The sequence below is a fragment of the Rutidosis leptorrhynchoides genome, chromosome 4, assembly GCF_046630445.1.
Source record: "Rutidosis leptorrhynchoides isolate AG116_Rl617_1_P2 chromosome 4, CSIRO_AGI_Rlap_v1, whole genome shotgun sequence".
NCBI lineage: Eukaryota > Viridiplantae > Streptophyta > Magnoliopsida > Asterales > Asteraceae > Rutidosis > Rutidosis leptorrhynchoides.
The window spans coordinates 390,932,253-390,952,937 of record NC_092336.1 but is presented as its reverse complement, the minus strand read 5'-3'; the positions used below and the strand labels follow the sequence as shown (position 1 = coordinate 390,952,937).

General features: G+C 32.8%; 1 non-coding gene across 1 annotated transcript; it reads left to right on the top strand.

Moving 5' to 3' along the window:
- Positions 1–18,280: 18,280 nt before the first annotated feature.
- LOC139845837 (small nucleolar RNA R71) lies at positions 18,281–18,387 on the top strand. The gene has a single exon (XR_011758593.1). It is a non-coding gene; the product is annotated as a small nucleolar RNA R71 (small nucleolar RNA).
- The last annotated feature ends 2,298 nt before the right edge of the window (positions 18,388–20,685 follow it).

Sequence of the window (20,685 nt, the reverse complement as noted above, 5' to 3'; positions counted from 1 at the left end):
TCGTTTTCCACATTGGTTTAGAAAAATCTGGTGGTTTAGAGGTTCCCGGGTTACTGTCACAACTTACGAAATACGGGTGTTGACGATACATATAAAGTTCATCGGGTTTGGAATCAAATTTCTCTATTTTTATGCCCTTTCCCTTATTGTTCTCTTTTGCCTTATTAAATTGTGTTGGGGTAATTTCTATAACATCATCGGATTCCTTGTAGGGATCCAATTCATAGGAGAATTGGTAATCCTCCCAATACTTTGCTTCCTTGGCGGAAACACCATTGACCATAATTAACTTTGGTCGGTTGGTTGAGGATTTTCTTCTACTTAACCGTTTTATTATTTCCCCCACTGGTTCTATTTCTTCTTCCGGTTCCGATTCTTCTTCCGGTTCCGATTCTTCTTCCGGTTCCGACTCTTCTTCCGGTTCCTCTTCGGGAACTTGTGAATCAGTCCACGAATTATTCCAATTTACATTTGACTCTTCATTATTATTAGGTGAGTCAATGGGACTTGTTCTAGAGGTAGACATCTATCACATAATATAAACACGTTAAGAGATTAATATATCACATAATATTTACATGTTAATAATATATAGTTTCCAACAAAAATGTTAAGCAATCATTTTTAAAGAAAACACGGTCGAAGTCCAGACTCACTAATGCATCCTAACAAACTCGATAAGACACACTAATGCAAATTTTTCTGGTTCTCTAAGACCAACGTTCGGATACCAACTGAAATGTCCCTTTCTTATTGATTAAAAACGTTCCATATTAATTGATTTCGTTGCGAGGTTTTGACCTCTATATGAGATGTTTTTCAAAGACTGCATTCATTTTAAAACAAACCATAACCTTTATTTCATCAATAAAGGTTTAAAAAGCTTTACGTAGATTATCAAATAATGATAATCTAAAATATCCTGTTTACACACGACTATTACATAATGGTTTACAATACAAATATGTTACAACGAAATAAGTTTCTTGAATGCAGTTTTTACACAATATCATACAAGCATGGACTCCAAATCTTTTTCTTATTTAAGTATGCGACAGCGGAAGCTCTTAATAATCACCTTAGAATAAACATGCTTAAAACGTCAACAAAAATGTTGGTGAGTTATAGGTTTAACCTATATATATCAAATCGTAACAATAGACCACAAGATTTCATATTTCAATATATATCCCATACATAGAGATAAAAATCATTCATATGGTGAACACCTGGTAACCGACATTAACAAGATGCATATATAAGAATATCCCCATCATTCCGGGATACCCTTCGGATATGATATAAATTTCGAAGTACTAAAGCATCCGGTACTTTGGATGGGGTTTGTTAGGCCCAATAGATCTATCTTTAGGATTCGCGTCAATTAGGGTGTCTGTTCCCTAATTCTTAGATTACCAGACTTTATAAAAAGGGGCATATTCGATTTCGATAATTCAACCATAGAATATAGTTTCACGTACTTGTGTCTATTTTGTAAATCATTTATAAAATCTGCATGTATTCTCATCCTAAAAATATTAGATTTTAAAAGTGGGACTATAACTCACTTTCACTAATTTTTACTTCGTCGGGAAGTAAGACTTGGCCACTGGTCGATTCACGAACCTATAACAAATATGTACATATATATCAAAGTATATTCAAAATATATTTGCAACACTTTTAATACATTTTGATGTTTTAAGTTTATTAAGTCAGCTGTCCTCGTTAGTAACCTACAACTAGTTGTCCAACGTTAGTTGTACAGAAAAAAAATTGATATATATTATCTTGAATCAATCCATGACCCAGTGTATACACGTCTCAGGCTAGATCACAACTCAAAGTATATATATTTTTGGAATCAACCTCAACCCTGTATAGCTAACTCCCACATTACTGCATATAGAGTGTCTATAGTTGTTCCAAATAATATATACACATGGGTCGATATGATATGTCAAAACATTTGCATACGTGTCTATGGTATCCCAAGATTACATAATATATTAGAATACATGTATAATACAATATAAGTTAGCTAGGATATGATTAATATAGATTTGTTACCAATTTTCACGTTGCTACAACAAGAAAAATTATCCAATCTTGTTTTACCCATAACTTCTTCATTTTAAATCCGTTTTGAGTGAATCAAATTGCTATGGTTACATATTGAACTCTATTTTATGAATCTAACAGAAAAGTTATAGTTTTATAGTCGGAAATATAAGTTACAAGTCATTTTTGTAAAGGTAGTCATTTCAGTCGAAAGAACGACGTCTAGATGACCATTTTAGAAAACATACTTCCACTTTGAGTTTAACCATGATTTTTGGATATAGTTTCATGTTCATAAGAAAAATCATTTTCCCAGAAGAACAACTTTTAAATAAAAGTTTATCATAGTTTTTAATTAACTAACCCAAAACAGCCCGCGGTATTACTACGACGGCGTAAATCCGGTTTTACGGTGTTTTTCGTGTTTTCAGGTTTTAAATCATTAAGTTAGCATATCAAATAGATATAGAACATGTGTTTAGTTGATTTTAAAAGTCAAGTTAGAAGAATTAACTTTTGTTTGCGAACAAGTTTAGAATTAACTAAACTATGTTCTAGTGATTACAAGTTTAAACCTTCGAATAAGATAGCTTTATATGTATGAATCGAATGATGTTATGAACATCATTACTACCTCAAGTTTTCTGGATAAAGCTACTGGAAATGAAAAAAATGGATCTAGCTTCAAAGGATCCTTGGATGGCTTGAAAGTTCTTGAAACAGAATCATGACACGAAAATAGTTCAAGTAAGATTTTCACTCGAAATAAGATTGTTATAGTTATAGAAATTGAATCAAAGTTTGAATATGAGTATTACCTTGTATTAGAAAGATATCTTACTGTAAATAAGAAATATTTCTTGAGGTTGGATGATCACTCTACAAGATTGGAAGTAAGCTAGCAAACTTGGAAGTATTCTTGATTTTATGAAACTAGAACTTGTAGAATTTATGAAGAACACTTAGAACTTAAAGATAGAACTTGAGAGAGATCAATTAGATTAAGAAAATTGAAGAATGAAAGTGTTTGTAGGTGTTTTTGGTCATTGGTGTATGGATTAGATATAAAGGATATGTAATTTTATTTTCATGTAAATAAGTCATGAATGATTACTCATATTTTTGTAATTTTATGAGATATTTCATGCTAGTTGCCAAATGATGGTTCCCACATGTTTGTTAATATACAAGTTTAATAGTTTATCTTATCAAAAGTCACGAGATAATTATTGTAAAGCATAAATTGAAAATCAAACGGGAATCTCCACTAACCCTTGTCTAGTTCCCGTTAATTGACACTTTTGTTCTTTCTAATAAATCACTTTACCAATTATTCCGAATATCATTAAAAAGGAAAGGTTTTCTGAATCAAAGTGGACCTCTTAACAGAGACTCATAATCATAATTCAAGGTAACTGATGAATTAATCATTTGATATATCTTTTAATTCCATCAATAACTATTTGAATATATTAAGAAACAAATACGTTTATGTAAAGTATTATACGTCTAATACTTTGTTAATGTTTTCAAGTTATAATATATACACATATACATATATAATCATATTCATTCCTAAATCTTTGGAATTTGGTCGAGGTTAAATGAATGTATGAACACATATTAAAACTCTTGAGATTCAACTTACAAACTTTGCTTATCGTGTCGGGAATATATAAAGATTAAAGTTTAAATTTGGTCGGAAATTTTCGGGTTGTCACAATATCGACACATTAGCCTCAACCGACAAAATCACCAATCCATCAATGAATGAAGAAGAAGTAAGGGTGACAAATTGGTACTCTTGGGAAAACGATAACGTTGAAAATTTTACCCCCGAGACCAAAGTGGTGGGACCGATAAGGAACGTTAATGAAAAAGAATTTTCTTCGATCCCAAAATTCACCATTCCACAACCTTCCAACCTAATATTCTCAATAGATGAGTCATGTATCGAAGATGAACTACGAATTGTAATAGATAATGACACCTCGAATTTCACCCAATTGGGTAATAGAGGTGAAAACTTTGATCCCGAGAATGAACGGAAAGGAAATGTTAGGAACTGTCCACCCTAAAGAAATATATACGTCAGTGTATGACGATCCATTTGACCAAGAACCAGAAAAGAGACATATCCATTTACTAAAAGCTACACTTAAAGAAGAATTAAGTAGTGAAGATCGGGTAGGTCTAAACTTTAAACCCATTGATATATTATACACCACCCGAGATGTAAATAACTGGCTCACTATTTTAATTCGTGGAACTTATTCTACCGACTTCACATGTCTTCAGCCAAGTGTGGGGAAGTGATGTGCGTGAGGTGGTTACGAAATAGTTATATTTTTTATTTTTACAAGAAAATACTATTAAATACGATACAATTTTACACAAGATATTTATTTATTTATAGAATGGATATACCTAAACCTTGGTACAACACTTATAGGCAGTGTACCTAATCGTACAGTAGTGTAGTTTTTACTAAGTTCGGTTCGTTCCACAGGGAGACTTAGCCAAGTCTAACGCTATATTAGTTTTAACTTATATTTGTAAAAATACAAATATATATATATATATATATATATATATATATATATATATATATATATATATATATATATATATATATATATATATATATATATATATATATATATATATATATATATATAAGTAGTATTATTATTATAAAAGGGGGTTTTTACCGTTTAATGACCGGTTTGTCGATTTTAAAACTTAAGTCGCAGTTAAAACCTAATGTAAAATATTAAATATATAAAAGACTTAATTTAAAGCGTAAAGTAAATAACGATAATGAAATTGCGATAAATAAAAATGCGATAAATAAAATGACAATAAATAAAAGTGTGATAATTAAAAGTGCAATTAAATATAAAATAAAATAAATTATATATGAAATAAAAGAAATTATGCTTATTTAAACTTCCATAATCATGATGTTCGACGTGTTAATTTTAGTTTATTACCATGGGTTAATTGTTCTTTGTCCTGGATTATTCGATATGTCCATACGGATTTGTCCATAATAGTCCTTCAGTCATAAATATAAAGTGCGAGAGTCTTCGTCAAATTATCCTTATACCTGAAGTCAAATATTCCAACTAATTGGGGATTCGAATTGTAACAAGGTCTTAATACTTTATTTAATGAATACACCAGGTTATAGACTGCGTATAGTCCAAGGTTTTACTACTTTGTTAACAATTACACCAATTACCCTTGAATATAATCCACCCCTATTTCAACAAGTCTATTAACTATTAATCCAGTTCCATGTCCGGTAAAATGAACAATTATTGGTATTTATAGATATCCCGCCCACCGTACCCAGTCAAGCGTATGTGGTTATATATAAATACGTCAAATTATAAGTATATATATTAAATTAATGAGGTATCGTTTAGTTAATATAAAGCCCATTAATAGCCCATAGTTTAATTTCCACAAGTGTCATTCTTTTGTCCAAACCCCAATTATGGTACAAAGCCCAATTACCCAATTTTAATATTTAGCCCAACATCACGATTACTTCGGCATTAAATAAGCATAATAATAACTTAGCTACCAGACATTAATTTAAAAAGGTTGAACATAACTTACAATGATTAATAATAGCGTAGCGTTACACGGACAGAATTTCGACTTACACCCTTACAACATTCGCTAACATACCCTTATTATTAGAATTTAAAATTAAAATTAAAATTATAATATATATATATATATATATATATATATATATATATATATAGATATATATATATATATACGTTGAGTGAGAGATAGAGAAAAAGATATATTAAGATCGCTCAAAACTGCGAAATTTATAGGCATGTGGCCACAAAAAGTGGCCCTTGCGATCGCATGGATATTAAGCCTACAGGTCATGCAATCGCATGGAGGTAGGTACCAGCTCACATTGCTTTGTTTTCTTTCTTGCCAACGGTTTTTATAAATAAATATAATATATAAATAATTTTAAGAATTATTTAAATATTATATTATATTTATGTGCATAGTTGACTCGTAATTTTTAGTTCGTTGCGTCGAGCGTTGAGAGTTGACTCTGGTCCCGGTTCCGGATTTTCGAACGTCCTTGCGTACAATTTAATATCTTGTATTTTGCGTTTTGCGACTTGTACTTTTGTAATTTTGAGACGTTTCTTATCAATAATTTGAACCACTTTGATTGTACTTTGTACTTTTGAGCTTTTTGGTCGTTTACGTCTTCAATTCGTCGAATCTGTCTTTTGTCTTCACCTTTTATTATTTAAACAAATATCACTTGTAAATAGAACAATTGCAACTAAAAACTTGTCTTTCTTGAGGGATAATGCTATGAAATATATGTTCGTTTTTAGCATTATCAAATATTCCCACACTTGAGCGTTGCTTGTCCTCAAGCAATATAGTCTTGAAATAAATATACTAGAATCACTTCTTTATTCTTCACACTTTGTACGTCAGTGATTTCTATACGGTGGTATAAGCAATGATAGTAACATTGTGGTTTACAGTCCCACATGACTATAAAAATTTAGATCCTTAAGGAAATTGGATCTTTATGAAAACATTTGATCTTTTGAAAATTCAATCTAGCTTTTACCCTAGATAAGTTTTCTGGAATAACCCTTCACCGGTGTTTGCAAATTGTTTTTGTGGGTTTGGTGGGTTTCAGATTTGAAATTTTAGCTTAAAACTTATGGTTTTGTGTCACCCACTTGCTAACCTTGTATTAGGAAAGCAACACGTCCAGTATACTTGCTCCGTATATTACCTTTCGATAAACTACCGTCCGGTTGTAAAGGAAAGCGTTGAACAAGCAACTGTTGAGGCAATGTCCCCTGGCATGCTTTTAATTATGGTCTATAACGTGTCGGATGCAATTACTATCCTTGGTAGGAGCAATAGTAAAGCTCACCCTTATGGTTTTTCGGTCTGGCACAAGGTCCTGTCTTTGACCACGCTATGCAACCACCATTCTTACAGTTTACACCCGATTTGGTTCAGGTGACCTAATGAATTCCAGGTGAATTCTCAGGATTTTACGTTCAATGGTAATGAACGCATTGAAAATAGGTTTTTAGAAAACAAATCGGTTTGTAATTTTGATCAAAATATTTTCTCGTTCAAGCTCGAGTTTAGATATCATCGAATTCCATGAGTTTGTAATTCTCAATCTTTAAAAGTCAATCTCAAGGATTGAGTAATATCAGTCTTAAAAGCTGATTTTTGATCATTTAAGGAGATTATCCTTTCTGGGGATCTGATTCATTAGTCTTATCAAGCTAATTTGCATGGTGCCCTCCCCATTTTACGAGACAGATCCTCTCATGGTTAGGATAAGTCTGACCACTTGGCGACCCTGTTTGATGCTGAGGTCCGTGGATTTCCTGCTGATTTTAGTGATGACTTTTCTAGATTTTTCGTCAACCTACAGCTGGTCTGGACGACAACTTCCTGACCTAAATCAAGAAGCGCGTTTCTTTTTCGGAAGACTTTACTTCCTTTTAATGATGGAATTGATTCATCGTGTAGATCCATCTTTCTTTCAAATATATTACAGTTTTCCGAGTAAAACAGTTAATTTTGTCCAAAACAAAAGTATCTTCAATTATTTGTACACAAATATGTGATATATGTTCAAAATAACTTGGTAAATTTTTCCCACACTTGGTTTTTATTTTCCTTTTTATTGTCCTCTATTCCATTTTAAATGAATTCTAACATTTTGGTTTGTTTCTCAATTTATGTCCTTTCCGAGGTAACAATAATTTTGGTATTAACACCTAGTTTTATCGTTCATAAATATGTATAAACATGATTTTGAATTCATTTAATTAAAAATTTTGAAAATTTTTACTAGAATTGGGTAGTCAGTATATAAGACTAGGGCTGTTCTTTATTATCAGAGAGCACTAGATTCTAATACAACTACTGCGTTACTAGTATTTTTAATGGTAACCAAGTGTATAAGTTAAAATTTTAAAAATCCGAAAGAATTTAACTCCTTCCCACACTTAAGATCTTACAATGCCCTCATTTGCAAGAAATCAGTAACAATTTTAAATTATTGAGGGTGATTAGCGTAGAAAAATGATTAAATTTTACCAAAGTTTCCAAACATATTGGCGTTTGTTTGCTGAATGATAAATGGTGCACATCATTTGTTCATTCCATCTTGTTGTTACATCACATTTGTTTTTCGTTTTGTCGTCAAAATCAGTAACTTTTGCTGAACTTAATGCCAGTCTTTGAAAATGCGCTGTTTTACCATGTTGTGTACATGAAATAAAATACATACAATACAAATATAAACATGCATGATAATTTGAAATGATACTTAAAATCCCACTTTCAAATAAAATATGAAATATTAGTACAACAAATAAAAATAGTAAACATTACAATAAAAGTATCAAAATATAATGTGTTTAAACATAAATAAATAGAAATAATAAAAAGATAAAAATCATAGAAATCACCAACAGGAACTATATCAATCTGGATAGGGGTTCCAGTTCATGTTATTGTCCGGGTTCCATGGTTGGTGATAGGTGTACTGGTAGGCCTGGTTAGGGTCGTAGAGAGTAAATGGTGGTCTCATCTCGGGCGGGTGTGGAGGATAGTAAGCGGGTTAGGTCGGAACGTAGTGATCCTGAGGTGACAGCCAGCTCATGATCTGACACTGATGATAGTCCTATATATCATGTTGTCGTTGCCTGGAATGCTCGTAATCATTATGGGCTTGCCACTGCTCCATCCGACTAAATCTCTCCCCATTTGTCATATCTACCTCATCTACACGCTGGTGGACGTCAGTCATAGCCTCCCTAATGTCATCCGCTTCCTCCATTTCCTCATCTGAACCTCTCTCTACCTAAGGATGACTACCAACATAGGGTATTGCCTGATTGCATCTACTTTTCAATACCTTAGCACCCTGATAGACCCTCAATCCTAAAGGCTCAACCTGTTCCCTACATACCATAAGTGGACCTCCTTGATCCCTATCTACACCCAAATACTCTCCAATGAGAGTAACAAAAATACCTCCTCCTATTATTCCCCCTTCCTGTATTCCTTCTACCATCTTAGACAAATAAAAACCAACACAGTAAGGGATATTAACAAAGCCTCTTGGGTCTCGAATACACTTTAGGTAAAATAAATCATGTATGGTCATTTTCTCCTTATTGTGACCTCTCTGTGTAATCGAGTTAGCCAAAAATCTATGAATTATACGAAGCTCGGCTTTGTTAATATGTAAGTAGGAGTGTTTTCCTCCCAGCGTAAAAACATTATAATCTGACATACGCTTCCAGACGGCGTTTGCGTCAAAATTCCTATCTACCCTTTCACCACGATAAATCAATTTCATACAATCGGGTAGTAGTAATTCACTAGGAGTATATATCTGCAAAGCCCTGGCCATGTTCAGCATGGACATCCTGTACATCCTACGGCCAAGTATAAATCTAAGAAAACTTCTATCATCTAATCTATCTACATCCGCATTTAACGAAATAGTACTCATAAGCTCAATGCACCATTCCTTATATACAGGTCTACGAATGGTGAATAAATGTTCCCAATCGTGAAAAGAAGAGTTGACATACCTTTGGATCAGATGTTCCCTAACTGAGTTAGCAAGTTGGACCATTTCCAAAGGCTCCCAATCGATTACCCTTGGCACTTCTACATTTTTCGGTATCAGTTTGAATTTGTTACTTTGATATGTCGGGTAATCTCTCCAGCTTCTATCGAATCTCAGATTAGGATGCAATGTGTGTTCAGGAATCGTTGGGTATTCTACTGGCAGATGCATCGAAAATACTATAAAGGCATCAACAAATTGTAGCAGATCATAATAAGGTACATGTTGATCAGGTTGTTGTTGTGGTTCCTGTTGTTGTTCCGGTTGTGGTTCTTGTTCGGGTTCATATTGCATTTCTGGTTCAGGCTCTGGAGCAGGTTGTCTAGATGATGATGATGCACCATCAGTATTAGTAAATCTTTGCAAAACACATTAAACACAAAATTTATGCATCCAAATATGCATTAGTGTTAGCAAAATAACAAATTAACACAATTACAATAACATGTTAAATCAAAATTAAACTTTTACACATTTTCACAATTTTTTACAATTCTACATTTTTTCAAATAAGCATATATGAAAATGTTTACAAAGTTCATAAGCATTCAACTCAAATAACATGTTAAAATAACCATTACTAGCAATTAAACAAGTTTCAAATAGCATTTACATCAATTTAATCATGTTCATGAATTTTATACCTAAAAAGTCCACTTTAATTCTCAAAAATCATGTTTAGGATCAAAGTTTGGATCATTTAGCTACCTAAACATGTTACACTACTTAATTTAGCAATAATTCATGACAAAAATAGGCCATAACCTGTTTATATCAAAAAGCCCCAAATTGCTCAAGAACACAAACCCTAGATTTTTAAAAATTTTGAAGTTTTTGGCTTCAAATCATGTTAAATAGCATCAATCTAGGTTATACATGCATAATATACTAACAATTTAACTCTAATTACACTACAAATTAACAAAATCAAATTAGGTAAAATATAGCTCAAGAACACTAAAAATCAAATTTAAAGAGGTTTAGGGGTGAAATTGTTACCCTTCTTGATAAACTTCTTATCAAATTCATGTTTAGAGCGGATTGTAGCGAGAAATTTGGTGAAATTTGATGAAAAATGATGATTTTAGGGTGATATGTGTGTATGTGTTCGTGTGTTTGTGTATGTGTGGAGTGGAGACAGAACACAGCTCGACTGGGTTTTTGTTTCTGGCTAGATTTTCAGTTCCATGTGATCGCATGGCTATGAAGGCCAAATCCCATGCGATCGCATGGGGTCCGGGTACAGTTGCTTTTTGCTTTTTTTTTTATAAATAAAATCCTTACACTTTTTTAAAACATTAAATTAAAAATTAAAATTTTGTTTCTTTTTAGGATGAGGGCGTTTCGGAACGATGTCCTAGTCCGTCCCTCGACAAAATTTTAAAATTTGTCAATTCAAAGCGCGGTTTTAAAAGTAAAGATTTTTGGGTTTTTTTTAATGTTTTTGGCTTACTTTAATTCAATAAGATTAAAAATAATGATAATAAAAGTTCTCGTCCCTCCCTTGGGTAGAGCAATTTCGGTTCAATGACCTAGTTTTCAACTCACAACGAATTTTAAAAATCATATTTTTATCTTAGTGAAATAAAGTAAATTTTTGTTTTTAAATTCACACCAAACTTAAATTTAAAATGAAAAATAAAAAATTCATATTATTAAAATTTTAAAAATTCACACCTAAATTATATTATAATTTTGTTTTTATACATACAAACTTATATTAAAAATATTAATTTTTCAAATATTTACAAACTTAAATATATTGATTTTAAAAAGTTTATAATAATAATTTAATATTAATTTTAAAAACAAAGTAAAAATAAAATTAAAAATCTTTTTGGTCTTTTATCCCACTTTAATTAATCAAATATTATCAAAAATATACGCCCCTCTTTTCGGTAAAGTAATTTCGGCTCAACGACCTAGTTTTACTCCTGACAAATTTCTAAAATATTTTGGGTTGATTGATTAAAGATATTTATACCTTAAGAATAAACGGTAAATTTCGCAGTGATCTAATAAATTTTTGTATGATATCAATAATTTCGGTCGCAAAACCTAATTTTATTGAATACCAATTTAATACTTTATAGCGAACAATTCAGCGTTTATTATCAAAAGGTTAAAAGCAATAAAATAAAAATAAAAACTGTACATACTTACCTGTGAGATAGAATTCTCAGTGACCTGCTTTAGCCCACTCATAAGATAGTCTGACTAATTGGTTTTCCATAGCTACATAGGCATAACCTCGAGCATTCAACGATTTTTCTTCGAAACATATGAATGGTCCTTCTCTGCATAAAGTAACGAACTCGGTATTGGAATATGTTTGATTCGTCGAGAATTTTCCTTCGTGTGACCATTTTCCGCATTTGTGACATCTTTCAAGGTGTTGTGCTCTTCTTTTCGCTGCGGATTTTGATTTTCCTTTACCAAAATGTAATTTATTATGATCGTTCCGGAGTTTTTTTCTTACTTCGTCCAATTTGGCTCTTATTACTGATACCAGGTCACTCGGGAGTGTGTCATTATTACGTTTAGTGATCAAAGCGTGTAGCATTAGACCATGGTTTAGTTCACAGGAATTCTTCATCTCGTAAAACCTAAAAAAAAATATAAATTCAAAATGGGGGGAGAAGACTAGTTCTTTAGGGTCTGCTAGGGAAAGACCATTCGGATTCCATTCTCGAGAACTACACGAGAACAGAATATCTAACTCGAACAGAAATACATATTACCCTAAAAAGATTCGAATCTCCCCACACTTAGTTAGATGTGGTGTTGAAATTGTGATTAACTTCATTGTCAATTGGATCATCAACAACTTGTATATCTCTGATTTTTGCTTCAATCCATTTGTTGATTTCCTCCGTAACTTTCACAAATTCAACTAACATTGCCTTTTCTTTTGGTGATAAATTGGATACTAATCGGTTACATAACTTAAAGTTTCCCTTAATCTTAGCATCGTGAATCCATTTATAAAGTTTCTTCATTGAACTGTTAAAAACGGGTTCATCTAATTTCGTATCATCAACGGGGTTCTTTGTGATTGGATCATCATTAAGTGTTTCTTCATCTTCCCCACACTTATGCGTTTTTATTGGTTTAACAGGTTTGGTTGGTGGAGATCTAAACTTTCGGTTCACAAAGGTGACCGATTTGTCACCATCCCTAAGTGTCATTCTACCTTCTCTTACATCAATGAATGCCTCGGTGGTTGCTAAAAATGGGCGACCTAAAATTAGAGGAATATCAAGGTTTTCTTCCATATTAATCACTATGAAGTTTGCAACAAAGGTCAAACTTCCCACGTTAACAAGTAAATTATTTGCTATTCCAACCGGGTGTTTAATGGTTAGGTCAAATGATTGAACACCTATTTTGGTTGGTTTTAATTCTCCCATCCCTAATCTTTTGTATAAGGAAAGAGGCATAATATTTGCACTTGCTTCTAAATCTGTGAGTCCATTATATATAGCACCATCATTAAGTAAGCAAGAAATGATAAATTCGCCCGGGTCTCCTGCTTTAGTAAGTCGAGTTGGTTTGTAAACCTTTTTCGGGTGTTCTTTTCTTGGTTCTTTCACTTCTATTTGAACTTATTGTTCACATTTTCCTTCCTTTCTTGGAATGGGAGGTTTGTATAAGAATTCTTCTTCATCACTCCAATTTGAATCCTCCCTATTTTCCAATTTTGATTTTTCATATGTTGTTGATAACATATTTATGTTTTCATTTTGAAGGTTTCTTGGGTGGTGAAATTATGATTGACTTCATTGTCAACTTCCATCGGACCATGTACGTAATGTTTAACTCTGTGACCATTAACTTTAAATTCAATCCCATTTGAATTTATTAACTCTATTGTTCCGTATGAGAAAACTCTTTTGACTATGAATGGTCCAGACCATCTTGATTTCAATTTTCCAAAAAATAGCTTGAATCTTGAATTGAAAAGAAGAACTCTGTCTCCTTCCTTAAATTCTTTTGAACTTCTGATTCTTTTATCATGCCATTTCTTCTTTCTTTCCTTATAGATTAAGGAATTTTCATATGCCTCAAGTCTTAATTCTTCTAATTCGTTTAATTGACTTAATCGTAGACGTCCGGCTTCATGTAAATCAAGATTACATGTCTTCAAAGCCCAAAATGCTTTGTGTTCAATTTCTACTGGAAGATGACATGCTTTTCCGTAAACGAGTTTAAAAGGTGTGGTTCCAATTGGAGTTTTGTAGGCTGTTCTAAAAGCCCAAAGTGCATCCTCCAATTTAATGGACCATTCCTTCGGATTTGATCCTACGGTTTTCTCTAGAATACGTTTTAATGCTCGGTTGGTATTTTTAACTTGTCCACTTGTTTGTGGATGATAAGCGGTGGAGATTTTATGAGTTACTCCATATCTTTTGAGAACTTTCTCAAGTTGATTATTACAAAAATGAGTACCCCGTTCACTTATTAAAGCTTTCGGTGTTCCAAACCTTACAAAAAGACGTTTTAAAAAGTTGATTATAACTCGTGCATCGTTAGTTGGGAGAGCTTGTGCTTTCGCCCATTTAGATACATAATCAATGGCAACGAGAATGTAGAGATTATTATGAGATTTTGAAAATGGACCCATAAAGTCAATACCCCAAATGTCAAATACTTCACATACTTGAATGACATTTTGTGGCATTTCATCACGTTGACTTATTTTTCCGGCCCTTTGACAAGCATCACAGGATTTGCAAAGAAGGTGTGCGTCTTTGAAAATTGTAGGCCAACAGAATCCAGCATCGTAAACTTTTCTTGCTGTGAGTTGAAGCCCATAATGCCCTCTTGTTGGTCCTGTGTGACAATGGTTTAAGATTTGACTAGCTTCATCCCCGAATACACATCGACGTATTATTCCATCGGGACAACTTTTAAACAAATGTGGATCTTCCCAGAAATAGTGTTTTATATCACTAAAGAATTTCTTTCATTTTTGGTACGATAATCCTTTTTCAAGGAATCCACATACTAAGTAGTTTGCATAGTCTGCAAACCATGGAATTTCATTATAATCTATCTTCAAAAGATATTCATCAGGAAAGTTGTCTTGTATGGCCGATTCATTTAGAACTTCTAATTCAGGATTTTCAAGACGAGAAAGATGATCAGTGGCGAGATTCTCTGCTCCCTTTTTATCTCGGATTTCAATATCGAACTCTTGTAAGAGTAAGATCCAACGGATTAATCGTGGTTTGGCATCTTCTTTCGAAAATAGGTATCTAAGAGCAGAATGGTTGGTATAGACCACCGTTTTAGCTAGAACGAGATATGAACGAAATTTGTCAAAAGCAAAGACAATATCAAGGAGTTCTTTTTTAGTAGTTGTGTAATTCGTTTGTGCTCCTTGTAACATCTTACTAGCATAATAAATAGGTTGAAATCGTTTTTCAATCCTTTGTCCTAAAACGGCTCCCATTGCAAAATCACTTGCATCGCACATAAGTTCAAACGGTAGATTCCAATTTAGAGTTATCATGATCGGCGCATTAGTGAGTTTTTCTTTAAGAATATTAAAAGATTTGATGCATTCATCTGAAAAGATGAATGGAGCATCCTTTTCTAGGAGTTTATTCATAGGAGTGGCAACTTTAGAAAAATCTTGTATGAAACGTCGGTAAAAACTGGCATGCCCTAGAAAACTCCTAACTCCTCTAACATTGGTGGGATGTGGAAGTTTAGCAATTACATCTACTTTAGCTCTATCCACTTCAATTCCTTCCTTTGAAATTTTATGACCAAGAACGATGCCTTCTTTAACCATGAAATGGCATTTCTCCCAATTAAGTACTAGATTTGATTGTTCGCATCTAATAAGCATTCATTTAAGATTAACTAGACATGATTCAAAAGTATCACCGAAGAATGAAAAGTCAACCATAAAAACTTCCATGCATTCTTCTATCATATCGTGAAAAATCGCCATCATGCACCTTTGAAAGGTTGCAGGGGCGTTGCAAAATCCAAATGGCATGCGTTTGTAAGCAAAAGTACCATAAGGGAACGTGAACGTAGTTTTCTCTTGGTCCTCAGGTGCTATTGGAATTTGAAAGTATCCGGAAAAACCATCAAGAAAACAATAGTAACTATTTTCGGCTAATCTTTCCAACATTTGATCAATGAAAGGTAAGGGAAAGTGATCTTTTCTGGTGGCGTCATTTAATTTTCTATAATCAATAAAAACACGCCATCCTGTTACAGTCCTAGTAGGAATAAGCTCATTTTTCTCATTTGCGATGACAGTCATGCCACCCTTCTTAGGTACGCATTGAACTGGGCTTACCCATGGACTATCAGGGATTGGATAAATTAAACCTGCATTAAGCAGTTTAATAATTTCTTTCTTAACAACATCTTGCATATTCGGATTTAGTCTTCATTGGCGTTGCACATACGTTTTATGACCTTCTTCCATAAGGATTTTATGTGTGCAATACGAAGGACTTATTCCTTTAATATCATGAATCTTCCATGCAATAGGTGGTTTATGAGCTTTTAGCACAGTAATGAGTTGAGATTTTTCATTTTCAGTAAGAGAAGACGATATTATTACAAGTAATTCAGATTCACCATGTAAATAAGCGTATTCCAAATGGTTTGGAAGTGGCTTTAATTCTAATGTCGGTGGTTCTTCTATCGATGATTTATATCGATATCTGTCTTCTTCTTTTAGCATTTGAATTTCTTCTGTTGTTGGTTCATATCCATTAGCCATAAGTGTAGCTAACATTTCAGTTTCATCAATTGGTTCAGTTCCTTCTCCTAACGAACATTCTCCTGTTTCTTGTAATTCTGGAAATTCTTCTAATAATTCTGCATGTGAATCTATGGTTTGAATATAATAACATGTATCATCTGCAGATTGCGGTTGTTGCATTGCTCTATCAACAGATAAGGTAACACTCTCGTCCTCTATACTTAGGGTCAGTTTCTTACCGAACACCTCTATCATTGCTTTAGTCGTTTTTAAGAATGGTCTTCCTAATATGAGAGGAACTTGAGAATCTTCTTCCATGTCCAGAACAACAAAATCTAGTGGAAATACTAAAGTACCATCTTTAACTAGCATGTTCTCCATTATCCCTCTAGGATATTTTACTGATCGATCAGCTAGTTGTATGCTTATTCGTGTTGGTTTCAATTCTCCAAGGTCTAGTTTAGCGTATAGTGAATACGGCATTAAATTTATACTAGCACCTAAGTCTGCCAATGCTTCTATTGAACTAAGACTACCCAGAAAACATGGAATTGTGAAACTTCCTGGATCAGATAATTTCTCTGGTATCTTATTCAACAGCACTGCAGAACAATTAGCATTCATAGTAACAGCCGAGAGTTCTTCCATTTTCTTTTTATTTGTGATTAGATCTTTCAGAAATTTAGTATATCTAGGCATTCCTGAAATTACATCAATGAAAGGAAGATTGACATTTATCTGTTTAAACATATCCAAAAATTTGGATTGCTCGGCTTCAAGTCTCTCTTTTCACATTTTACTCGAGTAAGGAAGTGGTGGTTGGTATGGTTTAACATAAGGTTTTGCCTTAACTGTGTTATCTTCATTAACCTTTTCAACTACCGGTTCTGTTTCCTTATCTTGCTCAGATTATGGTTCTTGTGGAGTAGGAATAGCTTCATCAGATATTACCGGTATTTCAGGTGGTTTAAGTGTAATACCACTTCTTGTGGTAATGACTTTAGCTGTTTCATTCCGGGGGTTAGCATTTGTATCACTAGGTAGACTTCCCGGTTTTCTTTCACCTATCAACCTTGCTAGGTTACTTACTTCTTGTTCCAAATTTTGAATAGAAGCTTGTTGATTTCTAAATGCATGAGCATTTTGTTCATTGGTTTGTTTCTGAGATGTGAAAAACTGCGTTTGAGATTCAACTAGCTTCGACATCATGTCTTCTAAATTTGGCTTTTTATCATCGGTTTGTGGTGGTTTTTATTGAAAAATAGGTCTTTGCTGATTGTAAGTTTATTAGGTACTTGTTGATTGCTGGGACCTTGTTGGTTGTTGTATGAAACATTTCGGTTATAATTCTGATTTTGATTGTTGATTGGTCTTGGAGGTTGATAATTATTCTGATAATTATTTCTAGGCCTTTGGTTTATGTATGAAACATTCTCTCTTTGTTCCATTGTTAGTTAAATACTGAGACAATCTTTTTCAAATGTGGTCCTCCACACTGCTCACAACTAATTCGTATTGAGTGGATATCTTTAGTCATCTTTTCCATTCGTCTCTCGACAGCATCTATCTTTGCGGAAATGGAATCAAAGTCATGGCTAGAATCGGATCTAGCTGCTTTAGATGATCTAACGATATCTTTTTCTTGATGCCACTCATGTGAGTGGGAAGCAGTGTTATCAATAATTTTGTAAGCATCAATTACGGTTTTCTTCATAATGGAACCACCAGCTGTTATATCTATGTCTTTTCTTGTAGTGATGTCGCATCCTTGGTAGAATATTTGTACTATTTGACAAGTGTCTAAACCATGTTGCGGACATTCTCTTAATAACTTTCCAAATCTTGTCCATGCTTCATATAAAGTTTCATTTGGCTTTTGTGTGAACGTAACTATTTCTCCTTGAAGTCTCACAGCTTTAGATGCCGGAAAGAATTGTTTAAGAAATTTTTCAACTAAAACGTCCCATGTATCAATCGCCCCTTCAGGTAACGATTCTAACCAATCTTTGGCTTCTCCCTTTAAAGTCCAGGGAAATAACATGAGATATATCTGTTCATCCTCCACTTCTCGAAGTTTGAATAGAGTACAGATCCTATTAAAGGTACGAAGATGTTCATTTGGATCTTCCTTCGGCGCACCACTAAATTGGCATTGATTAGTTACCATGTGTAGGATTTGTCCTTTGATTTCATAGTCTGGCGCATTAATGTCTGGTTGAGTAATTGCGTGACCTAGGCCAGTGCGTTTAGCTCTCATTCAGTCTTCCATACTTAGAGGTTCCAGATTTTCCATGATTGAGTTTGTTGAATCTGAATCACTAGAGGATTCTGATTTAATGGGTTGTTCCTCGACAATCTCCGTTTGAATGATTGGTGGTTCCGGAGGAAAGATCAGTGGTTCAGGATCTCTGAATTGTCCCTGAATATCCTCCGGATTCTCAATTGTGAGGTCTGGTTCAAAAAATGGATTATCAGAAATTTGAATTGGAGTACTTGGTCGACTGGATGGTGATTCTAAAGAAAAATCAACGGCGACAATATTGGCTAGATGTCTTGATCTGGTTACAGGTGGTGAACGTATAAAAGGTGGTGAACGTTTTGCTCGGTGCATTCACTGAATATCCTATTAGTTATAAAAGATAAAAATTATATAAGTTAACAAATTAATAGACTTTTCTGCTTTTGCCCACGTTTCGAATAGCCAATAGATGCAGCAGGGAGCCAGAACCCTTTAAATCGAAAGCTCACAACTCAGCCACTAACAAATCCAACTATTACTACGAAGCAGAAAATTTGGATGTTTATCAATTTAACTACTTAAAACAATTTTTCGTTGAAATTTAAAGAAATTTTAGAGAAGAAGTAGAAAATTCTATGTCCTAAAAACTAGAGTGGCGAAAAATAAGAAAGAAAAAAAAATCGCGTCGGAAAACGTCGAAAAATAAAAGGTTGAAAAATAACTAAAAGAATGTAGCGCGTCGAAACTTAAAAGTCTAAAAACTAAGAATTAAAAGTTGCGTCTAAAAATATTAAAGCTTAAAAGGAATTCTATATCCAAAACAGTATAAACTTAAAAAGGTACTAAAATTTAAAAACGGCGTCGCAAAATTCTAGAGCACCTAAATCTTAGTCTAAAGAAAAAACACTTAAGGGATTTTACGGCAAAGCCTAAGAATCTAGAAATAAAAATAACTATGGCAAAAACTATGACTTAAAACTAAATACGAACGAAAAATACAAATATTACGCTAAAACAAATAAAAAGATACAAAATATAAAAATAAACTTAAAGTTGTAAAAAGTACAATTTTTATAAAAATATTATTTTTATATTATTTATTTTATAAAACTATTAATTTTATATATTAATAAAACTAATTTAAACTTAAAATACAAATTAATAATAAAAACTAAACTAATTAATTAAAAACTAAACCCTAATTAGGGTTTTAATAATAATAATAATAATAATAATAATAATATACTCCATAATTAATGCGAAATTAGGTCAAACCTGGCGTGTCAAACAGGGCCATGTGATCGCATGGTCTGTGCATTTTAAATCCATGTAGTAGCATGGATTAGGGTTTCGGGCCAGGTGTGGGCTGCTACAGTTCTGGGCCGAGTACTTTTATATTGTTTTTTTCTGTTTTGTGATTTATATTTATACAAAATATATATAAAAATTAAATAATAACTTAATTTTTTTAATAAAAATAAAAACTTTATAATTTTATAATTTTAACAAACTATTAAAAATATATAATTTTTCTTTTTCTTTTCTTTTTATATTTTTGTATTTTTAATTTTTAAAACGTATATTTTTATAAAAAGAACTAAATAAAAATATTTTTTTTAATATATATAGCGTTTTGCTTCCGGCGTTTAAGCAGTTCCCCGGCAGCGGCGCCAAAAATACTTGATGTGCGTGAGGTGGTTACGAAATAGTTATATTTTTTATTTTTACAAGGAAATACTATTAAATACGATACAATTTTACACAAGATATTTATTTATTTATAGAATGGATATACCTAAACCTTGCTACAACACTTATAGGCAGTGTACCTAATCGTACAGTAGTGTAGTTTTTAGTAAGTCCGGTTCGTTCCATAGGGAGACTTAGCCAAATCTAACGCTATATTAGTTTTAACTTATAATTGTAAAAATACAAATATATATATAAGTAGTATTACTATTATAAAAG